The sequence below is a fragment of the Python bivittatus genome, unplaced genomic scaffold (assembly GCF_059951505.1).
Source record: "Python bivittatus isolate LINGU-HERP-01145 unplaced genomic scaffold, Pbiv_v1 ctg000340_np1212, whole genome shotgun sequence".
Taxonomy (NCBI): domain Eukaryota; kingdom Metazoa; phylum Chordata; class Lepidosauria; order Squamata; family Pythonidae; genus Python; species Python bivittatus.
Genome location: NW_028277056.1, coordinates 23,477,332 through 23,498,805, shown reverse-complemented (window position 1 = coordinate 23,498,805; position 21,474 = coordinate 23,477,332). Strand labels below are relative to the sequence as shown.

General features: G+C 37.5%; 1 protein-coding gene and 1 long non-coding RNA gene across 2 annotated transcripts in view; one reads left to right on the top strand and one right to left on the bottom strand.

Moving 5' to 3' along the window:
* FRY (FRY microtubule binding protein) overlaps nucleotides 1–9,085 on the bottom strand; it is a 200,375-nt gene extending 191,290 nt beyond the window's left edge. The window contains exons 1-2 of the mRNA XM_088140710.1: nucleotides 9,010–9,085; nucleotides 5,640–5,726 (exon numbers count right to left, since the gene is read on the bottom strand). The gene's annotated coding sequence lies outside the window, so the exon portion shown is untranslated. The remainder of the gene's footprint in view (nucleotides 1–5,639; nucleotides 5,727–9,009) is intronic.
* Nucleotides 8,647–21,110, top strand: LOC112540118 (uncharacterized). The gene is made up of 4 exons (XR_003084192.2): nucleotides 8,647–8,775; nucleotides 12,878–13,045; nucleotides 16,491–16,563; nucleotides 19,484–21,110. It is a non-coding gene; the product is annotated as an uncharacterized LOC112540118 (long non-coding RNA).
* Nucleotides 21,111–21,474: the final 364 nt, after the last annotated feature.

Sequence of the window (21,474 nt, the reverse complement as noted above, 5' to 3'; positions counted from 1 at the left end):
CACATGCAGCTTTCGATCAATGTCACTGTATTTTATTAAAATTCTTTAGTTTTGCATATATAAATACATCATGCACAGCAGAATGATTTTGTGGAGTTAGTCAGAAGATACTGTTTGTTGCACTGCCTGATTATAAATGTTTGACATATGAATGACCATTAAAGACAAAAGCATGTAAATTATTCCTAATCTTAGCAGTCTATCAATTATTCAAAATCTCAGTTCATTTTGTGTTCTTATAGGCAGGTCACCATGACAACATCACCCTTCACTTTCTTATCTTAAATAATGAACTCTGTAACCAATTTTACTTTCAAATATTGAATTACTTGATGTGACACTGTTGCATGATGATCACCACACAAAGTTCATTATTTAACTGCAGTCTAATTAAGTGAAGTCCTCTCAAAACTGCAGAACTATTCTTTAAGCATACAAGTTGATAGGTCATATAATCAACCTGGCATTTAAGCCTCAGACAAGTGAATGGGCTAATAGAGGAGATACAGAGGATTTGTCCTCTAAAAGACCGCCTAAAGTAATCAAATCTCAGTTGTTCTCCATTACTTTCTATATACCCTAGCAAGTAGGTATTCTTGAGCATCCAAGAAAACATCAAGCTCCCACTGTAAGATTTTATAGGTGGCAAGAATATTGAACAATCTAGGTGCAAAGAAATTCAAACAATAGGAAGTTTGATCTTGGAAACAATTTCATGTTTATAGAACAATGCATAAAACAGCAAGCCAGGAGGATTCTACTGTAATTGCCAATACTGTATGATAAATAATAATGGAAGTTTCTACTTTAGATCATCAGCTCCCTAAGGGTATATCAGAAACAAGTTTATTTTTCAGTTCAAAATAAGCTTTTATGAAACAGTAAAAAGACAAAAATTCCCCTTGAATTGTGTTGGATTCCCAGTGACTACATTAAAGGTCCATGTGGTTTTTGGACAACAATTTAGAAATAGTTTACCACTGCCTTTTGTGGGATTTTTTTAAAAACTTCCCAATCTAGTTTACAGCCCTGGAATTTTCTAGTGGTCTTCTGTCTGAGTACTAATTCTTACTAATTCTTATTCTTATTCTTATTCTTATTTTGCAATTATCCAAGGTTGGCTATGTGCTGCCACCTGCTGTTAGCAGAAATACAAGTCCACAATCAACTAATTTTCATGGTTGTTATCAAGGACTCAGTTATCAAGGGTAAAAGATGGACACAAAGGGAACATTGCTTCCAGACAACACACCATTTATAATTCACTACATCTATTTATATATCAATTTTGTTTATATGATTTAATAAAGTAATACATGTATTAACTATAAATTCTATTAAACTAAATTTTAAAAATTAAAATATCTATTCCAGTTTCCCTCATGTGACAATATAACAAATTCTCATAAACAACCTAGTTATTATATTGTGTAGACCCTTCCTTAGACAAAATATTTTTATTAGATCTGCTGTATAAATGTGAATATTTTGACCTAACATAAATGACTTATCAAAACTCAATAAAATCAAGTTAAGGCAAATAAAATTCAACAATAAAGCAACATTCTAAAATCTAAAACAGGGCAACTCTCTGATCCACAACTTTTAAAGTTCAAGAAACAAAATAATTTCATAAATATATGAAACATTAATTTAGGTACTAGTTTTAATTTAGGTGATAGTTAAAGCTACCATGTCTAGGCAGTAAAAATCTACTACTAGGTTTTACAATTACTAGGTTCACGTTTTCTGCATCTTTTTGCTGCCATCCATTGGTCATCCAGATTTCTGCAGCCCCAATAAGTTAGCCCTATGTTAATATAAAATAAGTTTAACAAAAATTGATTTCAATGATTTATTAAGTACATTTGCTATTTTTGTCTGCTTGAGCAATGTGATTAAACTATTTTTCCTTAATTCAAATAACTGAAAATGCTGAGATGGAAATGGTTTTCAGATTTGTTTCACAAAAGGTATTTTGGCATAAGAATATGTCCAAGGAGTAGAGCCCTCAATTTCAGTTTCAAAACCATACCTTCAGCTCAACAAGAACATCTATAGTACACCACCCACTTCACACCATTCCTAATCTATCCTGATCTCTCCATGTCTGGTAAAAACAAATTTGGAACGCAGCCAGACAGAAAATTTAACAAGATAACAGAATACTTATAAAATACTGCAACTTTCTCTTCCCTGGCATTGAACCTGTGCTGGTACTATTCTATGAATCCAGACAGACACAACTGGAAAAGATAAATGCCTGAACCAAATATAATATATAGAACATATTTTGCATTCTAGACTATATCTGTAACTTTCAAAAAAAGGATCCTTAAGGCATATATACTGATGAATAACCACAGATAATTAAATGATGAGAGCCAGTTTGGTGTAGCAGTTAAAATATCAGGCTAGAAACCAGGAGACCATGAGTTCTAGTTGCACCTTTTGGACCAGTCACTCTCTCTTAGCCCTAGGAAGAAGGAAATGGCAAGCCACTTCCGAAAAACCTTGCCAAGAAAACTCCAGGGAGTTTGGAGGGGACTTGCCCAGGCAGTCACCGTGAGTCAAAAGGTGACTTGAAGACACTGTAAACAAAGGTTAAGTGAAGGTACATGGGAAACAAAAATGGCTGTCTCGCTCTATCTATTTGCTATGTCTGTAATAATGGTTTCCATTAATTTCTCTGAAGCAGTATTACCTTATATTCTCTTTCCAACAATGAAATTAACTATATGAGAGACAAGCAACAAGTACTGTGCAGCCAGAAACATTAGTTTCAGAAGATAATCTTTTTTTAAAAAAAACACAAAGTTCAATTCTTGTAGATTAACATTAATCATTTGTACATTGTTTAATATTGACATTTATGTTTTAACTGCTCTGATATTTCAATTAGTGTTATATATTGTGTATTTGGGTACATCATGCATTTGTTTGTAAATTATCTTGAAATGTTGCTACATTACATAAATTTATCTTAGGGTATTGTAAACTGTTTTGAGCATAGACAGATATTGATTATGAGAGTCCAAATGCTGTTTGAGCTTCTCTGAAAAGTTTTAAAAGGTATTAATAATGATGTTTTCTGTGCTTATTTCTGGTTGACTTTATGACTCAAATCATTGCTATGTACTTGAAACAAAAGTTTTCTCTCAAACTATTTTTGTATTTTTGAAAGGAATATGAAAGGCTAACTAAAAGCATAGGTAACAATATATAAATGATATTTAGCAGTTAACTGGCTCTTGATTTAGTAACTGATCCTGCATTTGAAGTAGCAGCTTGAAGCAACTCACAGATGAATTTCTATCAGATTTATGTGCATAGATATTTGTTAGACTGTCACTTAAAATCACAGCAATTTAACATTTTAAATCACAACAATTAGAAATGTTATTTTTCTCTTTAAAAAGAACTAGCACCTAGAATTCCTAAATAAATCTTTAAACATATCAAGCAGCTAATTGTAGGCTTCCATTAAGTAGCTTACAATATTTAATAATGGCTCATTAATTGGTAATGAAGAATCACCAAAGTTCTTCACATCCATATAAATTCTTCTATAATATTCTGTCTCAATTTTTTAGCATTCTTTCTATGTAACTATAACACTCAACTTGTAATAGCTCAGATAATACTAATTTATTCCTGATTTTGTTTTCTTTACTTCTCCTGTATAGTACCAACATTTCCTTATAGCTGCAAAACTGAGTAGCCTATTCAGATTCTTTTGGGAAAATGTAAATGTCAATATGTAGAGGAAATTGACATGCATTATATGCATACACAAAATCACTCCATTTGCCATAATATTCTTCTGTTGTATTCCATAAATTTTATAAATGGAAGATAAGGGATGAAGAGCAGAGCTAGGGGCTTCCCTGTGGTGCCATTCTGTCTGTGGATTTTATGCCCTTAGAGGAGTTAACTCTGTGTCAGCTATCTTTCATTGGCCTTTTAATTTTTAAAGGTATTTCATATTGTTAATGTTAACTTTATTTTTATACTGTTTGAAATGTTTTTATTCTTGCTTTTGTATTTATTTCATTTTTCCATTTTTAATTTTAATCATTCTCTGGGAATCTTGGAATGAATGTTATGGCACAAAATAGATTATTCACTACTGCTTTAACAGGAGGGAAGAGATCAAAGCTTTTCTCAATTTCTGATCAGTAGGCAAGCATGTTACTTTTATTAAGTGAAACTGAAAATAAAAGCCATTTATCTACAACAACATGTTGTTGTTGTTAGCAGTAACATTTACTGTATATAGAACTGTTTATTATAACACAATCAAGGCTCTGTAGATAATTTAAGTGATTGAATCTAAGAGGTTAAGGGAAAGCTATTTGATTTAGTGGAACTTATATCAACTTGAATGCAAGTAATTTCTGGCAATTCCCCTTCCTGCCTGCCCTTCCTTTGCCATAATTCAAAGAGGGTCCTAACTCTCTGGAGCTAATTTCAGGCCATTCAGGGAATGTTGGGGGATATCACTGAAAAGCCTCTCTTTTCTTCTGTTAAAAGCCTCCACTGGATCAAGTATCATTCTATCAGCAAAAGGATACCATTTTGGATATCATCTAAGATTTTCAAATTGCACGAGATGAAAAATGATGTCATTCTTGGATGAGTTTTTTTCTGACATTTCATCCACTAATTATTTAACAAAAACATTACAAGATACCATCAGTACAATTGACACATATACAAACATTCAGAGCTATGACCATTCCTGATTAACATAATAACTATGGGAATCCACAAAAGAAAGCAGTTAATAATGCTATGCAGAATTGTCTTTGAAACAGAATGGCATAATGTCATTAGCGTTAGCATTTAAAATCCTCATATAAAATATACAAAAATAGATTAAGTATCATCAGATCTCATTAATCTATAATTCATATTCTTTTTTCCATCTCCCAAAAGCATAAAACTTCAAGAATCTATTGCTTTTTAGCTTTGAATGTACTAATTCCTTTTTCATTTTCATTTGTATAACCCCTTCAACTCCGGAAGCATGTGTTAAAGATTAGATATCAAAGAAAAATGCAACTGATTGAGATAATTGTAGATTTCTGACTACAGTGTAATACATTTAATTGTCAAACCTCATTTTTGCATTACACTACTCAGTAACCATAAAAAAGCTATTCAATCCATTCCATCTGCAAGATGAGAACAAATAAATATAAATTACTATGCAGAAATACATGCATTCTTATAAAAATTCTTTTAAGATTACAAATAAGATAACATAAGCACCTTGAAATTGATACACAAATTCTATTTGTCAAACCTCACTTTTGCATTACACTACTCAGTAACCATACATGCATTCTTATGAAAAAAAAAATTAAGATTACACAAAAGATGACATAAGCACCTTGATTCACAAATTCTAACTATTGCCCAAAGCTTTTTCCACTCTCTTATATTGGCTTTTTCCTATCCAACAGAACTACAAAGTTGTCACTATCCTACATCTTCACATGCCATGAATGAAATAGTGAGAGAGTGATCAAGGCACCAGTGATATTTTTAATCTGCAAGTATAAGCTCCCTTAAATAGATAATTTCAGGTGTCTTAAAGTTAACACAATACATAGGGATAATCCAATTATACTTACAGTGTGGCTGGAATAAAAAACCAGACACCTGCCTTGTTCTTCGTATTAAAATATTATCTTACAGTCTTCTTAAGTACCCATATTTCTCTGTAACAAAAAAGGTAAGGCAAAAAGAAACATAATTTTGCTAAACAAATATTGTCTATGGTTTAACAAAAGCAAAAATTAAACTGAAGAAAAACCCTTAAATATACATTTTTTTCAAAAGGTACTCTCCATCTTTCAGATTTTCTAAATTTTTGCATATCTTTCCCACTGAACATTTGCAGAGTTTCGTGTAAATCTTTCTGAAATATAAAGGAGAGTAAATAAATAAAATCAAAGTTTGATGTTTATTTAATTTGTTTCATCATCCAATATGTCATGTGCCAATATGAAAAAGGATTTACCCTCTTAGATTCAATAACTTTTAGCTGCAATAACTATAACCAATAGCTTCCTGTATTATGTGATCAGTCTATCACCTTGCTGTGTAAGAATTATGGCCCATTTCTCCCAGGCAAACTGGTTCAACTGTAACATCTGACACTTTTTCTGGCATAAACCATTCATTTTAGATCCTGCTGCAATCTTTCTATGGGATTTAGGTCTAGACCTTGAGCTGGCCATTCCAAAACACTGTATTTGTTCTTCTTTATCAAATCTCTTGTTTGTATGTTTGGGATCATGGCTGTGTGACCTACTTGGACTTCACCTTATGGGCAATGAGGGCACATTATCCAGGTCCTGAAGCAACAAAACATCCCCAACTAAGGCACTCTTACTCTCATGCTTGACAGTTGGTATGAGGTTGTTACTGTGGAACACAGGGTTTGGCTTTTGCAATAATACCAAACAATACCAACACAGCCTGAAATGTTCCACTTTTGGATCATCTGTTTACAGAACATTCCTCCAGAAGTCTGGAGGATCATCCTGGCCAACTGTGAGATGAGGACTATTGTTCTTAGTGAGCCATGGCTTTTGTCTTGCTACTATCCCAAGAATCCCATTTTTACCCAGTATTTTTCTAATGGCAAAGTCATGCTGTATTTAGACAAGGCAAAAATGTTGTCTGGTGTTTTAGGTTCTTTGTGTTTACCTTGATAATTTTATGTTGCACTCTTGAAGTGACTGACAGAACAGCCACTTTGGGAAGATTCATTATTGTCCTAAATTTGCCCCATTTTAAGATGATGTCTCTGATTGTGGAGTGGTAGAGATCCTGAATTTTATAAATGATTTAATAATCTTTTCCAGATTAACAAGAATCAATTACTTTTCTACAGGGGTCTTTAGAAGTTCCTTTTAAATGAGACATGACTTGTCCCTACTATCTGGTAATAACATTATTGTGTTGAGGGGAACCAAAGTTCATGACATTTATATAGGGCAGGGTTCACCCAATGGTGTCAGCCTTGCAAGGTAGTCCAATCAGGAAGCACTCCCAAATCAACTAATTCTACTTTATTGTAAGGTTACATTAACAGAATCTTGCAAGTATGAAAGTACATTCCCCCCCCCCCATCATCTTTACAACCCAAGAAATTAGGGAGGGTCCCTTCTGAGACATTTGCCATGCCCACATTCCTGCTGCGGGCTAATATGACTCTTACCCAACCATTCCCCTGGCTATGGCTCTTCCCCGTCTCCCAAGGTCATTCCCACATAACATTGCATCTGGTCCTATTTATTTCATTAATTAAACTGATTGAACTGGGGGGGATTACTTCTATACACTGGCACATAGTCTGTTGGATGATTTTGTTTATGAGGTAAAAAAGACAAGTACAAACATTGGTGCTATTTTTTAATTCTGACTCCTTTTATATATCACTAAAACCCACATGAAGTTCTGAAAACTTTAAGTGTCAAAGATATGCAAAAACTCAGCAAATTCAAAAGATGAGGGCAGTAATTCTTCAGCACAATTACATATTGATGAAATCCTACTGATAACAAAGATTTTTGCTTTGAAGTGAATACATATAAATATAGCCTAACTATAAAAATTCAGTCTAATATATAAGGATGTACAATAAAAATATATATTTGATTTTTTAATATACAATAATAAATGTTAAACAACTGAAGGATACTACAATCTTTAAAGTTGTAGTTACTTTAGGGAACTAACTTGTTGCTTTTAATGGAATCAAAGGGTAACATTACTCATTCATGAAATGATAAGAACTATTGATGTTAAGTGACATCAGTTACTCTTTTTAACATTTTAATAGCTATATTAATTGAGTCACTGAGTAAAAAATTAAAACATAGGGCTACAGCACTATAGATGTTAACTAGACTCCAGTATTATAAATCTAATACTTTTAAAAAGCCAACTAACACAACAATTTGGAAAAATTAGCAAATGCACATACTGACCCTAATGATATTAATTATGCACTTTATATGCATTTATTTTTGTATTTGCTATAAATATTTTTTAACATTCAGCATCACTTGCTTCCAAATATGACCAAAATCAGTCTGTTCCAGTCTAGACAGAACATTTTAAGATTACCCTATTTAGTAAAATGCATTAAAATATTATTAGAAATGGCTGATGAAGTCACTTCCCTTTCACTATTTAAATATAGATTAAACTATTTATAAAGGCACATAACTATAAAGTATGTCCAAAAATAAGTTAACTGGCACACAGAGCATATGGCAGTCCTTTCTCAGGCTTTACTTCAAACCAGAGAGGGCAGCATTGGTCACCCACAAACCCATTAACATCCACTCCATACTCCTTTAAATACTGAAGAAATAAACAAACAAACCTCCTTCAAGGGAAAGCTATAACTAATTTTCAAAGCACCCCACCTTCCTCCAGACAATAAAAAGGGAAAGAAAGGGGCATGTCTCACTGAAGAAAGAAATGGCTTTTGTTATTCTGGGTATAATTGATGGGGCAGAAAAAGCAAAGGTAAAAAGGGAAAGCAGGAGAAATGGGTGACACGTGGGGCAATTCATTCAATAAGGAGTTGGGACTAGAGAGGAGACGCGCTATCACGGAATAGCAGGTGGTGCTACTGAGAAGCGAAGTCACGGAGGCGAGCGGTGGCTTTTCAACTCCACACGGGAGCCAAGGGCAAGGAGAACGGAGAGCACCTGCGTGATGCCAACGGGCGATCCTCCCCCATTCCGGGTGAGTATCGGGGAAACTTTCCCCAGGGCTCCCAAGGAGGCCCTGCGAGCGGAGGAAGGGAGAGGCGGAGGACCGCCGACAGCCTCCCCCACCCCCGGTCGCCCCTTTCTAGGCGCGGCTCTCATCCCCATCCTCCCTCACCCTTGGGAAGAGCCGCGCACTTGGCTTGAATTTCGTCGTGTGGACGCCTCCAAGGCCGGGCGAATCCCTGCCCTGCCGCTTCCCTCCACTCACCCTTATCCCGTGGCTGCCGGAGCTGGCGGCGGCGGGGATGATGGAGGAGGAGAGGCAACGGCCGGTTCGTCTTCCTTCCCTCCCTCCTGTCAAGTGGCGCCCGTTCCCCACCCTCCCGACGTTGCGTTGACAGGACCCGCCCATCACACACACAGCCGGGCACCGTCTCTCCTCTCACCTGGGTCCTTCTGCCCCTTTGGTAATAGGGGCGCGGGAAGGCGGGCGAGCGGGCGGGCGCGGGAAACGGGAAAGGCGGCGAGCCTTTGCTTGGCCCGAGATAACCTCGGTTTACAGTCGCGTCCGCACGCGCGCCCCTTTTCCCTGCTTCTTTGTCTCCGACCTCGCGCTCTTGCCCGCCCGCCCGCGCGCCCGCTTCAAAGTTGAAACGAAAGAACAAAGGAGGCCGTGCCATTCCTCCTAGAGAATGTGGTTTATTGCACTTGCGCCATCGCTGCACGTGGCGCTTTATGCCGGAATACAAGCAGAAGCCCCGCTCCGCCGAGCAGTTTGCCGGCGAAATGGATCCGGCAATGCCCAGGGGGAGGTGAGGGTGGAGAACAGTGCGACCAAATCTTACATTTTTATTCCACCCTGCCTTTGAAGTGCTGATCCCTCGTACCCAGCCCCGTAATCCCAGCAATCCCGTGAAGTGGGTAAATAATCTGCCCAATTTATTTTTCGAGATTATGTCAGAAGCAGAATTAAACAGGACCAATGAAACATTGGCCGCTTCTCAAGCTGGCTACCCGTCTTCCTAAATTTGACATTAGATGGTTTTTCAGGTTTTAAAATGCCAGAATAGGTTACTCTCTGGTTGATTTTCAAATGATTACGTTAGGTGTGTAGGGATTCCTGACCCTTTAACTCTAAGGTCTTGTTAAGAGTCATTGGAAAACATGGCAGTTAATATTCCTGCTACTAATACAAAAGAAAGTCTATGAGTCAAGGACAAGAGTCTCAGGAGAAAGGTACACAGTCCTTGTTGAGCAACTGCCTCAGACAGCGACTGTTCGCAGTTACAATGGTGATGAAAAAGTAACCAATCCTCACATTTACGACCTTTCCAGGTCTGTAAAGCAAAGGAAAGGTGAACTAAGATCATAAGCAAAGACACGGTTCACCTCATGACTGCTTCGCTTAATGACTGAGTTGCAGGTCTCAATTGTGGTCACTAAACGAGGACTACTATATGAGAAGTAACCCTCTTCCTGGGACAAAGCACATGGAGAAACATTTCAACTATTTTTTCCACAGACTCTGCATTGAAATACCTTCTTTTTTGTTCTGAATATAAAGAAGAATGTAAAAGTTGACATTATGACCAGCATTGTTGTTTTTGGGATGCTCTGTATTTTGGAGTCCTTGATGAAACTATGAGTCTGTCCATGTGTTGTGAGATTTCATTGGGTCTTCTGACTGCTAGTTGTTCATGGATGCACTGTGCTAGTCTTCTGCCTGTCTGTCCTACATAGTGGCTGTTACAGTCCTTACACTGTATGCTGTAGATGACTCCTGTTTTTTTCTTCTTGGGCTACTGGGTCTTTTGGTTTATTTAAGAAGTTTTGGAGGGCTTTAGTTGATTTGTGTGCTACAGTCAACTGGGAAACTGTGAGCACTCTGAACCAAGCTAACTCCAAAGACAGCTAGGGTACTCCTGGAAGCTTGGTATTCAGACAAATCAGCCATCAACAGACACATAGAGATAAATCACATTTACACAGCATTCAAAAGAAACAATACAAAAACTAAGAAGGAAACAAAAAACCAAACACATCCTTTCCAGCGCCCATACCGAAATAAGCAGGGATTAACACCAGACAAATCAAGCAGAAAACAATACCCTAATCAAGGAACCACCAAGGAGAAAACCACACTCCCACCAACACTGCCAGGGCAAGCTACTGTATATAAACAGGGAGAAAACCCCACACTCACAGCACTGATGATGTTACCCAGTCGGGTAATGAAACATCTGCAAGCAAACAACCAAGCTCAGAGAACACCAGGGACTCCACAGTTCAACCCCGAGCTACAGATATTCTCTTCTATTGGCTCTGTATTTTGTCTGACTTTTCCAATTTCCTTTTGCTGCTTTTGCCCTTGGTGGTACCTGAGCTCAGCCGGGCTATAAAGTTCTGCGGATTCCAAAGAGTATAGAATAGATGATGCCATAAGGGTGCAAAGGACAGAACTTCCTGCAGGGAGGAACTGTATTACCTGCCATAAAAGCTGCACGTTGCATCTACTCCATGGCCTATAGCAATCAGTCGGGTGGTTGCCTAACAACCTGCAGGAAGTGGCAAATAGGGAAGTGTGCTCCTTCCGTTGTGCTTGTGTTTTCCCACTTGAAACTAAACCGTCAAGAGTGCATTTACCAACCACATATTCATATTTGGGCATTTTCATTTTTTCCAACCCAACGGAATGGTGGAAATAGATTATGTAAAAGGACTCAGGACTTGCTTGTGTCCCTCAGCCGATACCACTCTAAAAACTGTACAGGACCGGACCAGATTTGCTGTGTGATGAGAAAGCAGGGGGGAAAAGATCAGGGCTAGAAAATAGGGTGGGTCAGGCCAGGAGCTGTGAAGAAAATCTTCTCTCCCCCAGTGCATCCTTCTGGGAGAGGGAGTTAGCAGCAGCTTGTAACGCTGATGATCAAGCTAAGCCGCTCTCCTTCTCCCCCACCAGCTCTCTCCTGGTCACATGACTCACAGACTATATGCAGTCTGCCCTGTGCTTCCCAGGGTGCTCATATACACAGGCATAGGTGCAACATGACAGAAGAGCAGAAACATGCAGAAACATATGAAGAGACAACATGTATGCACCAACTCTGCATAGACCCTGGAGAGAAAGTTTGTGCATCTCCCTCCCCCCCCCCCAAACACATGTCTTTGTTACATAGACACAGTATAGACACCTTCTTTGGCCACTGCTGGGAAAAGAGACAGAAAGAATTCCAGCAACCATGTTTTGCATGTTTTCTTTACCTTCTTTAAAATACAACATGCACTATAAGATGCAATCCAACAAAACTGTAATCTAAATTTATAACAAGAACATCAAGAAAAAAACATTGGTAAGCAAATGGAAGGAAAGGATGTTTACGGAATGTTTTCCTAACAAAAAAAAAAAATTAACAAAAGCAACACTACCAGGCATGTCATGTCATGGGGGACAGACTTTCATTTGTTCTCTGTGATTAACACAATAGATTTGAAATTTAGAAATATCAGTACATTTTAAAGTAATACATGTTAAATAATTGAGTGCTTACCAGCCTCTGTTGATATTAAGATTATACAATTCAGAGGGGACTTGTCCTATATTTTGTTATGGCTCCTTAGTATTATTTTTTGAAGTATGTTGGAGGAGAGGAATGACTTGATAAAACTGGAGGGTATCAAGGGGCCAAGCATGAATTGGAGCACACTGTCTAGCCTGTACTACTTCATTAAGCAAATGGGAGTGAAGGCAATGTGGAAGTCTTAAGTTAAAGAATAAGATGTTCCTCTTAAGACCACAGATGGAGGATGGTACCTATTTTGAATCTGTCTACCACATGAAACACTAGGTGTAAAAAGAGAACTAGGATATCAGGACAAGGCTGGTGCTACATCTGGCAGATTTCTGCAGCCTTCCTAGTAGACCCTTCATATGTGTCAGAGACAGGAAATGGCCTGTCCTGTATCTTCCAGTGGTACAGCTCTATCTTGGAGCAGAGCATCTGTGCATTAACAGTGCAGAAGTTAATGAAAGCTTCACAATGAGAAGCTCTGCTCTGAAGCCAGAGCAACCTCCCACACATTCCACAAAGGCGACGTGCCAGAAGCTTCATTTGGTATTGTGTTCCTTGTTTTTAAAGCAGGTGGATGCCAGCACACCACGTGGAAAAAAGATGATCTAGATCAGCGTGTTTCTCAACCTTGGCAACTTTAAGATGTGTGGATCAACTCCCAGAATTCCCCAGCCAGCATGATCTAGATGATTGCTGGCAATCACCATTTTAATTTCTCTATCTGGGCATTGCTCTGTAAGTAATCTCCTTCACAGATCCAGCGACCATGGATGGGTTTGCACAATATGGTTGTTTGGTTTTCACTTGTCATGTAGCATGAATCTAAACCATTTGGAAACTGTAATGTTTATAATTAGCATGTTTTGGAGATCCAGCTAATGCTGGTTTATTCTATAACTTAGCATATTGCATGAACCTTAGCACTGGGGTTTGCAAGGAGGGCAAATGGAGGCAAATAATGAAACATATATGAGTATGTCATCATGTAAATGATATTACTTATATCCTTGCATCTTTTCTCTTTTCCCTTAATCATGCATCAGCACATTAGCATCATCATGGTAGTTTGGAAACCATCATTTTCTAATTAGCATGTTGTGCAGATCCAGCCAAATGTGTTTTAATTAATAAACCATGTTTAAACAAGCCATGTCTGGATACAATGTGTGAACCCAGCTTGCAGGGGAGTTAAAATGATGAACTCTAGTGTAGCACTTGACCATTTTTAGCCAAGAAAAGGAAGTGCATTTTTGAAGCATTGACGAGTGATGGCAGGTCTGTATCAGAGAATAAGGTTTCTTCCCAATTTCCGATCTGCTACTTTTTTCTGCTTATTAAGATAGGGAACATCTATAAGAAGAAAATTTAATCTAAGATATCTCATCATGTTCCATGTTTATTGGCGTATTCACTTAACCGCATCAACTCTTTCAAAGGAATGACTGTAAAACTTTCACTGGTAGGATTCTTACAAGATATGGGGTCATGTAAAAAAGAATTCTCGAAAGTACATTAAATGTACACAATTAACAGTTAACCATAATAGTACATTGATTGGGTTCACACATTGTCTGCTAAACACAATCTGATTTGTTTAGTTTTGGCTTAATACAATATGTAAACTCAGTTATTAGTTATTCGACAAATCATTGTTAAGGAAACCATAGCTGAGCTCAGTCCATAGACCTGGTCTGTTAGAACGCAAAGCCATTTCAATATTTATAGAAATCAAAGTAAAGTTTCTATCTTTGGCTGAAACTGCCATTTTCTTTCCACAGGCTGATACCTACATTATATCATCTTTAGATAGGATGTGGAGAAATACATCTTCTTTTCAGGTACAAGTAGTCCTCGTTAGCAACCACAACTGAGACCTGCAAAAGGGTCATTAAGCAAAGCGGTCATTAAATGAGACTGTGCTTATGATCTTACTTCAGATTTCCTTTGCTTTACAGACCTGCAAAGGTCATAAATGCGAGGATAGGTTACTTTTTTATCAACCTCATAACCGTGAATGGTTGCTAAATGAGGCAGTCACTAAACGAGGACTACCTGTACTGTATTTCCTAGCCAGTGAGAAGGCAATCAATTCCCCAAGAAAAGAAGAATATCTGGGAATTATGCTTAGACTGTAAAGCAATTTTCTTTAAATATTTCCTGTCTGACTCCCAATCTTAGAATTGTAGTTTGCATTTAAAACATTACTGGGTTTAATCTCTCATTTTTTTATCTTCAGCCAGACCTTTTAAGTTGAGTTAATAATTACTTTAAGATAACAACTGGATAACTTTTACTTATTTACTTACTTACTTATCAAATTGTTAGACTAGAATTTTTGTAAATTAGTTTTATTCCATAGCATTCTTTCTAAACTGGTACTCTCCTGAAATTTTGGACTACAAATCCCATGAGCAGTAGCATGGTATGAGCAATAGCATAGCAGTAATAGGCCTACTCACTCTGGGCTGCAAACATCTGAACAACCACATAACTCTACTATGAATGATGGGAGTTGTAATGCAACATATCTGCACAGGGTTAGCTTTTAATTCTCTCTTTCTGATACAGTCCACAAAGCTACAATTTTCTATACTAACCCAGGAGATTCAAAGAAAAGGTGCCATTTTATTTTGTAATTTTTTTCTCGGTTTTTCCACATCATTTGCCAAGCCCATAGCTACTAGATCTGGGCTTCAAAGCTTCATATGACCATCAGATGGTTACATCTTTTTTCTGCTGTCCTGGGGTTATCCATTTTTTTGCAGCTTAGATCTGCTAGACCTTTACCAGCCTCACATATCAAGGGTAAAATATGAGTGATTATAGGAAACAAGTTAAAAGAAACTTTTGAATAAGTTAAAATATTCAATGTATATTTTATACCAGCCCAGTGTTCAGCATAAAGTAATAATTAATGCCATTGGACATATAGTGAAAGATTGTTCAGCAAGAGGGAAAAAAGTGAGAACATTGGACAGGCTTTGTGCTAAATAGCAAATATAAATTTGCATATAAAAATAGCATTTAATTAAGGCTGAAGAACACTCAGGGATGAGTTAAAAGGTAAAAACAAACACAGGCTGTTAAGAAAACTGATTTCTGGGACTTTCTTTCCAGAACATTATGAAATATTAAAGAATACCTTGTACTTGATTATTACAAGTCTTCAGAGTATGGTGTTCTGCTCAGCCCATATGAATAAGATTGTGTTAGCTTTTTTTCATGATCAAGTATATCGCATATAACAAAGAAATAGTCTGGTAAAAAATCATGGTTCCATTCTTTACATTATTACCCTGATATTTTATTTATTATGCAATGGATCAAGGATAAAATCTGTTAATCTGTGAACTGTAAGTAAAGCCTGAATTAGTTTTTGCATTTAGTGGAATGAATGAATCCCTTTATTATGATCTGTGATTTTCACTGTGTCTGGCTTGGAAACAGTGAAATTTAGTCTGCTGAGACTTCTGGAATTCAGCATTTGCAAGTGACCTATAAGATTGTTTCGAGAAGGTACATTTTTGCTCCTAATTTTCCTGCTAATAATAGCTGTATTGTACAGTCCTTATTTTGATAGTTGTGAAGAAGATTCTCCTCCCCCCTCCCCCAAATCCAAGTGAGCTTAAGTGGAAGGGTGGAATTATTAATAGTGAGCAGAATTCTCTTTGTCATTGGCAGCTGAGCAGGGACTGGATTGAATCCAGGCCTGTAAATCTAGGGTGGATGTTTAAAAGTAAACTCAGAGAGTTTATTACTGGGTTGCAAAATGATCATCTCTGTGTACTGTTATGGTTCATTGCAATTTGTGGCATTACCTGAGAGATTTGAAGTATACACAGTGAGCTGGGTGAATTATGTTTTTGGCAGCTCTGTGTGCATCTCATGTGATGTTTTGGCAGAGGCTATATTTGGTGCTCAGGAAGAAACTGCCTAGACAACTCCTGGGGCTGTTTTATGGGGTTTAGTTGGCTTATCCATTCTCCACTGCCTCATGCTACAAGTACATCAAAGGCATACCAGAACTTATCTGCCTTTGCTAATATAATATTGAAACATTCTAGGACATGCATAATGGTTTCTGTATTTAGAAGGAATATTGCTCAGATATTCTGGTAGACGTTTACAGAAATAGTGAGGAACATATCTGGCTCTTTTGTGTCTTCTGTCTCTGCTCCAGGTTGCGGTTTCTTGGACCAGATTTCTTGGGTAGAGAAAAAGATGCCTGATGTACCTCAGTCTTCCTTGTAGTAGTAAGTTCTCCATGTCCAGTGCCATAACTGTGTTCTTACTAGAGATGGTATATGTACTCCTGACTCCATTTATTGTACTGATGGTTCCTTTTCATTCACCGGTGGAGAGGAAAGAGTCAGGTTTATCTACTTCTCCAGCTTGACTAAAGTGTGGTTTCAGTTGTTTCAATTTATTTTCCTGCTTTTGTTTACTATTAAACAAATGTTAAACAAAATTTGTGTAATTTATGCTTGGGAAATGTGCCCCAGTTAGAAAAGGCCCAATTTTAAGGCACGAGCTTAGTGCCGCTAGTTTGTCACCATCTTGGCTGTTCCCCAAGCATTTCGTTTAAATTTGGCTCACATTTCTTCTGCCATGTTGGCAATGACCATGAAACATTTTCATATTCTAAAAGATATTCCATTCCATTCCACACAACACTCTAACATTCTGTTGAATTTACAGAAACCATATTTGTATCCCACAAGCCTTTGCTCTTTTACTATTTATAGATGTACTGTTCTACGCTGACTAAAGTTTGATTTTGAAAAAAGTTGGTTAATGGCTTAAACAAAAAATATTGCATTCTTAAGAGTCATTTGCAAAAACCACCTTGTGATTTATGACTTTCTGGCCTGTATTACTGGCTTTAGCTCCAACAGCACATGGACCAGCTTGCATCACAGCAGGTATAATAGACAAATGTTCTGTATTTCTGCAGTACTCTTGTGAATAATAAAACAGCCATTGTTGATGAGAAAGATTCCTTCCCCAAATTCATTTCTTTATATGCTGTATCAATATAGAAATATCAACTATAGTAGCGTCAGAAGCCCTGACATGAATGCACTTGTTAATTCCTCTGTGATCTCTTGCTTACTGAACCTTCACAAACAACATTTCTTATCCTTGGGTTCATCCATTGTTTTCCCATCATTCCATTCTTTGTCTGTTAGTCACGGCACAATGGAAGCAGCTAATACACGACTCAAGGATCAATGTTTCATTCAATGTTCCACCTCACCATGCTTAGCAGATTCAAAAGAAGGGTATAAAACATGAGAGCTAGAGAAAAATGGGCAGGAGTAACAAATGAAAGAAAAAAAGCAAATAGCTACCTTCAGAAGAGAGAATGGATTTGGTCTGATCTTTGAATTCAAGCAAGGTTTCTTTGTCACTTGGAATAAGAGAAGAATAACAGTAATGCCACTTATAAAAAAACAAAAGGGACATTGATTTGGGAAGGGGAAGTGGATATGCATTGACAGGTTTATCATCTAACCCTGCTGAATGTAGCTGTTTTTGACTCCTTGCTCTCTCCTTTGATCCCACACTGCCACCAAGTAACTTTCCTTCCTTACAGTATCGCAAAATTATGATTCTTAATTTCTATCCCCTGAACAAACACTATGACCCACTCCATTCATTTCCCAAATAGACTACTGTACTTTTCTTGCTTCTAGTTTTTCTTATTTCCCCATGGGCTCTTTATATAGCATTCTGCTGCAAAAATCATTAATGTTTCTCATGACTCTGATCATGTGATGCCCATCCTTAAATCTTTATATTGTCTTCTTATCCACTCCCAGAACCAATGAAAGGCCTTTGCCCCATCCTTCATTGCCATCTGTGGTGTATCTCTTTGCTCATAAATCCAGATACAGTCCTGACCAATAGTATGCAGGGCCATGCTCTTTTCCTTTTTATCTGTCTGTCACACCTCTCTCTCTCCTTCTCTCCCTCTCCCTCATTCTCTCCTACTCCCTCTTCCTTATCATGTGGGGCTTCCTGGGAAGAAATGATTTGCCTTCGTCAGAAATTAGAACTGATGTGGCTTTAGAAAGAAGACTAAGGACTTAGATAATCAATGTCCAAAAGTCTTTGTACAGCCACATGCCCAAATGGACACACACAGACATGCATATTCAAAAGGTCATTGTAAGTCACTGTGCAAGCAAAATCAGAGAGACTGAACACTGAGACTCAACATCTGCACTTCAGAAAAAATGTATTGCAGATTTAATTAGCTCCTGCTGCTACTGCTCTGTGCACTAATTTCTGTTTTGCAGCTTTTTTCAGCAAATGGGGAAGAGAAGAAGTATTTGTATTCTCTCTTGAAATATATATGGTATTTAACAGAACCTGAGTTTTGAATGAATATTTTAAAAGTAATATTTTAGGACTAGATATTTCACTGAAATGTTTTAATAGATACAATATTATGAACAGAAGATAGCTAGCCTTTCTTTTATTTTCATTACTAGATATCTTTTCATTATTTGCATGGATCTTTATGGCTGTAAGTGTATTTTCTAGTATTTTTAACAACAGGATTATAACAGAATACAATGTGAGCAAGAAGGCTAAGTAGTTCTGAACAAATTATTATTTAAATCATTTTTTTTTTTTTTGGTCTGCGCTCAGTCATTGCTGACCCTGCAGTGACTGCTTGGACGAGTCCTTGCAGTTTTCAAGGCAAGTGTTTCGGAAGTGGTTTGCCAGAGCCTCCTTCCTAGAGCAGAGCCCAGCTGGCGAGCGCAGGAGGCAGGGTTTCCGTTGCTTCGCGCCCTTTTCGGGCGCGCACGGTTTTTCGCGCTTACCGGCAACTGCTCCCGACTCCTTTTTTTGCAAGGCGCCGCCAGCATTTTTCCTCCCACCAGAGTGAGAGTACCCATTTATCTACTCATGTGAGTTTTCGACCTGTTGGGTTGACAGGAACTGGGGAGGAAACAGGACCTCACCCTGTTTAACGCGAAGGCTGGACTCGAACCGCTGAAGCGTTGACCATTTCTCGCCGGCAACTTTCAGCGTCATTAAGCCGCTGTGCCACCACGTCCCCCTAAATCATAGTGATAGACATAAGGTATATAATTAATATTAATTTCTTAACATCATTAATCATGGAAGAACATTAATAGATTCTAATCATCTTTTTTCCAGATATGTTGGGCCTCCAACTTTCACAATTCCTAATGACCATGTTGGCTGGGAAATTCCAAAAACTGTAGTCATATCACATCTGCAGCAGGTTGGGAAAGAAGAACCTAAATCAATATATTTCAAGGAGAAAAGCAAAGGAGAAGAGAGGAAATCAGGAAAAAAAATATAATTAAAATGTGTCATTGGGTACAATTACACTGAAGAATAAGAGGGATTTCCTTTCACCCACAAAAAGCCGGTGGGCAGATCCCCAAACAGAGTTGTATTACCTCACTTTACCTCTCATCTACACATAAAACTCTTCATGGATATACTGACAGAATTCATACAACATGCTTAACCTTGTTACCACTTTTCTGGGACATGGAATCATAAACTGAAAGCTTTGCCTAACATACTAAGCGATAAAAAATCTAATTAAGCTTAATACTTACCAAGCTTAGCATTTTGTACAAATGCTTCTGTGCCTATCTGGTTACACATGCGTGTGTGCGCACGTGCGCACATGTGCACACACACACACACACACATACACACACTCCACTATGCCAATTCATTCATTGGAATTGCTTTCCAGAAGATAAAGGCTAATATATCAATGTATTCCCTTCATCTTAAAAACACCAGCTCCCCAGTGAGCTGCGTTTCCTGAGTTTTCATCTTTTCCAATGCATACAGAACATTATTTCCACTGATGTCAATAGGACTCAATTCTTAGTAGACATCTGTGGCATTGTTTATGAAATGCTGAAAAGTGAGGACTGGATATGAAGTTGGAAAAGCACACATAGAATACCTAAATGCACTGAAAAAGCAAAACTTCATATTGAAGAATGCCTGTTCTTATTATGGTTTAGGAGAGGCTTCAAAACATGTTTTACTCTGGCCTTTAGAAATTTATATTTCTAAAAGAATGTTTAAAAATCATTATATCTGACTCTGTGTGTGTGTGTGTGTACACATATATGTGCGTATTTCTCTTGCATTCTCTCACCACCACCCAGAACCTTTGGAATTTGGCAGCATATGCAATGCCCAGTATTTCCACTTCCTCTCTTCCTTCCTCCAGAAAGATGATTTCATTACTATTTATCAGAAATATCTCCTCGGTTTTGCAGTGTCATGGAAATTCTTTTTGGCTGGTGCTCTTTCCTTTGGTGCTGCTTAGAAGAAGCAATATAGAAATGTTGCAGCAACTTCTCCCATCCTTGCCAGATAAAAGTAAACACTCATAATTCAAAAGAAAACATAAATGTATACCTCTAAGCTGCTACCCCAAAATCTGGCATCATGCAGAACTATAGGTGCAAGATATCCAGCAAGAGGAGCTGTTCAACGTTTAGAGCAATATCCTCATCCAATTTTACATTGTAGTCCAGAGTGTATTTTTCTTTCACTCATTTTGTTCAGAGGGTGTGTGTTTTTCTTTTTGGTCTGCCTTGTGGAATCTTCTTCTCCCCGGAACCGAGGTTAGCCCCATCCCCCTTAACATTGTGCAAGTCCCTCAAGACCTGGCTATGTGGTACAGTCTGGGAGTCCCAGGGAATCGGGGAGATTTTGTGATGGCTCCCTTACTGTGGTTAACATTATCCTCTCTTGTTCTGTGTGCTTTTTTATAGTTTTTATAGCTTTAATAATGACGGTTTTATATGTATTTATTGGTTTCCTTTTTATTTGAGTGTTGTACGCCACCCAGAGTCACTTTTTTGTGAGATGGGCAGCTATACAAATATGATAAATAAATAAATAAAATATTAATTTAATAATTAATAAAATTAATTAAAATATTAAGGTTTTCATAATCTAACAACAACAATTAATAATAATGTAATGTTGTATTAGTGTAAATACCCCATTAACATATAAAAGGGAACAGTAGGGAAGGGAGGAAAGATTGTTGTGTTGGTGTGCAATTAAAAAAAATGAACAAAATTATTCATAAAGGGTAATGATACTGTTAGCTAAAGCTTGCGATTTTATATGTAAGATCT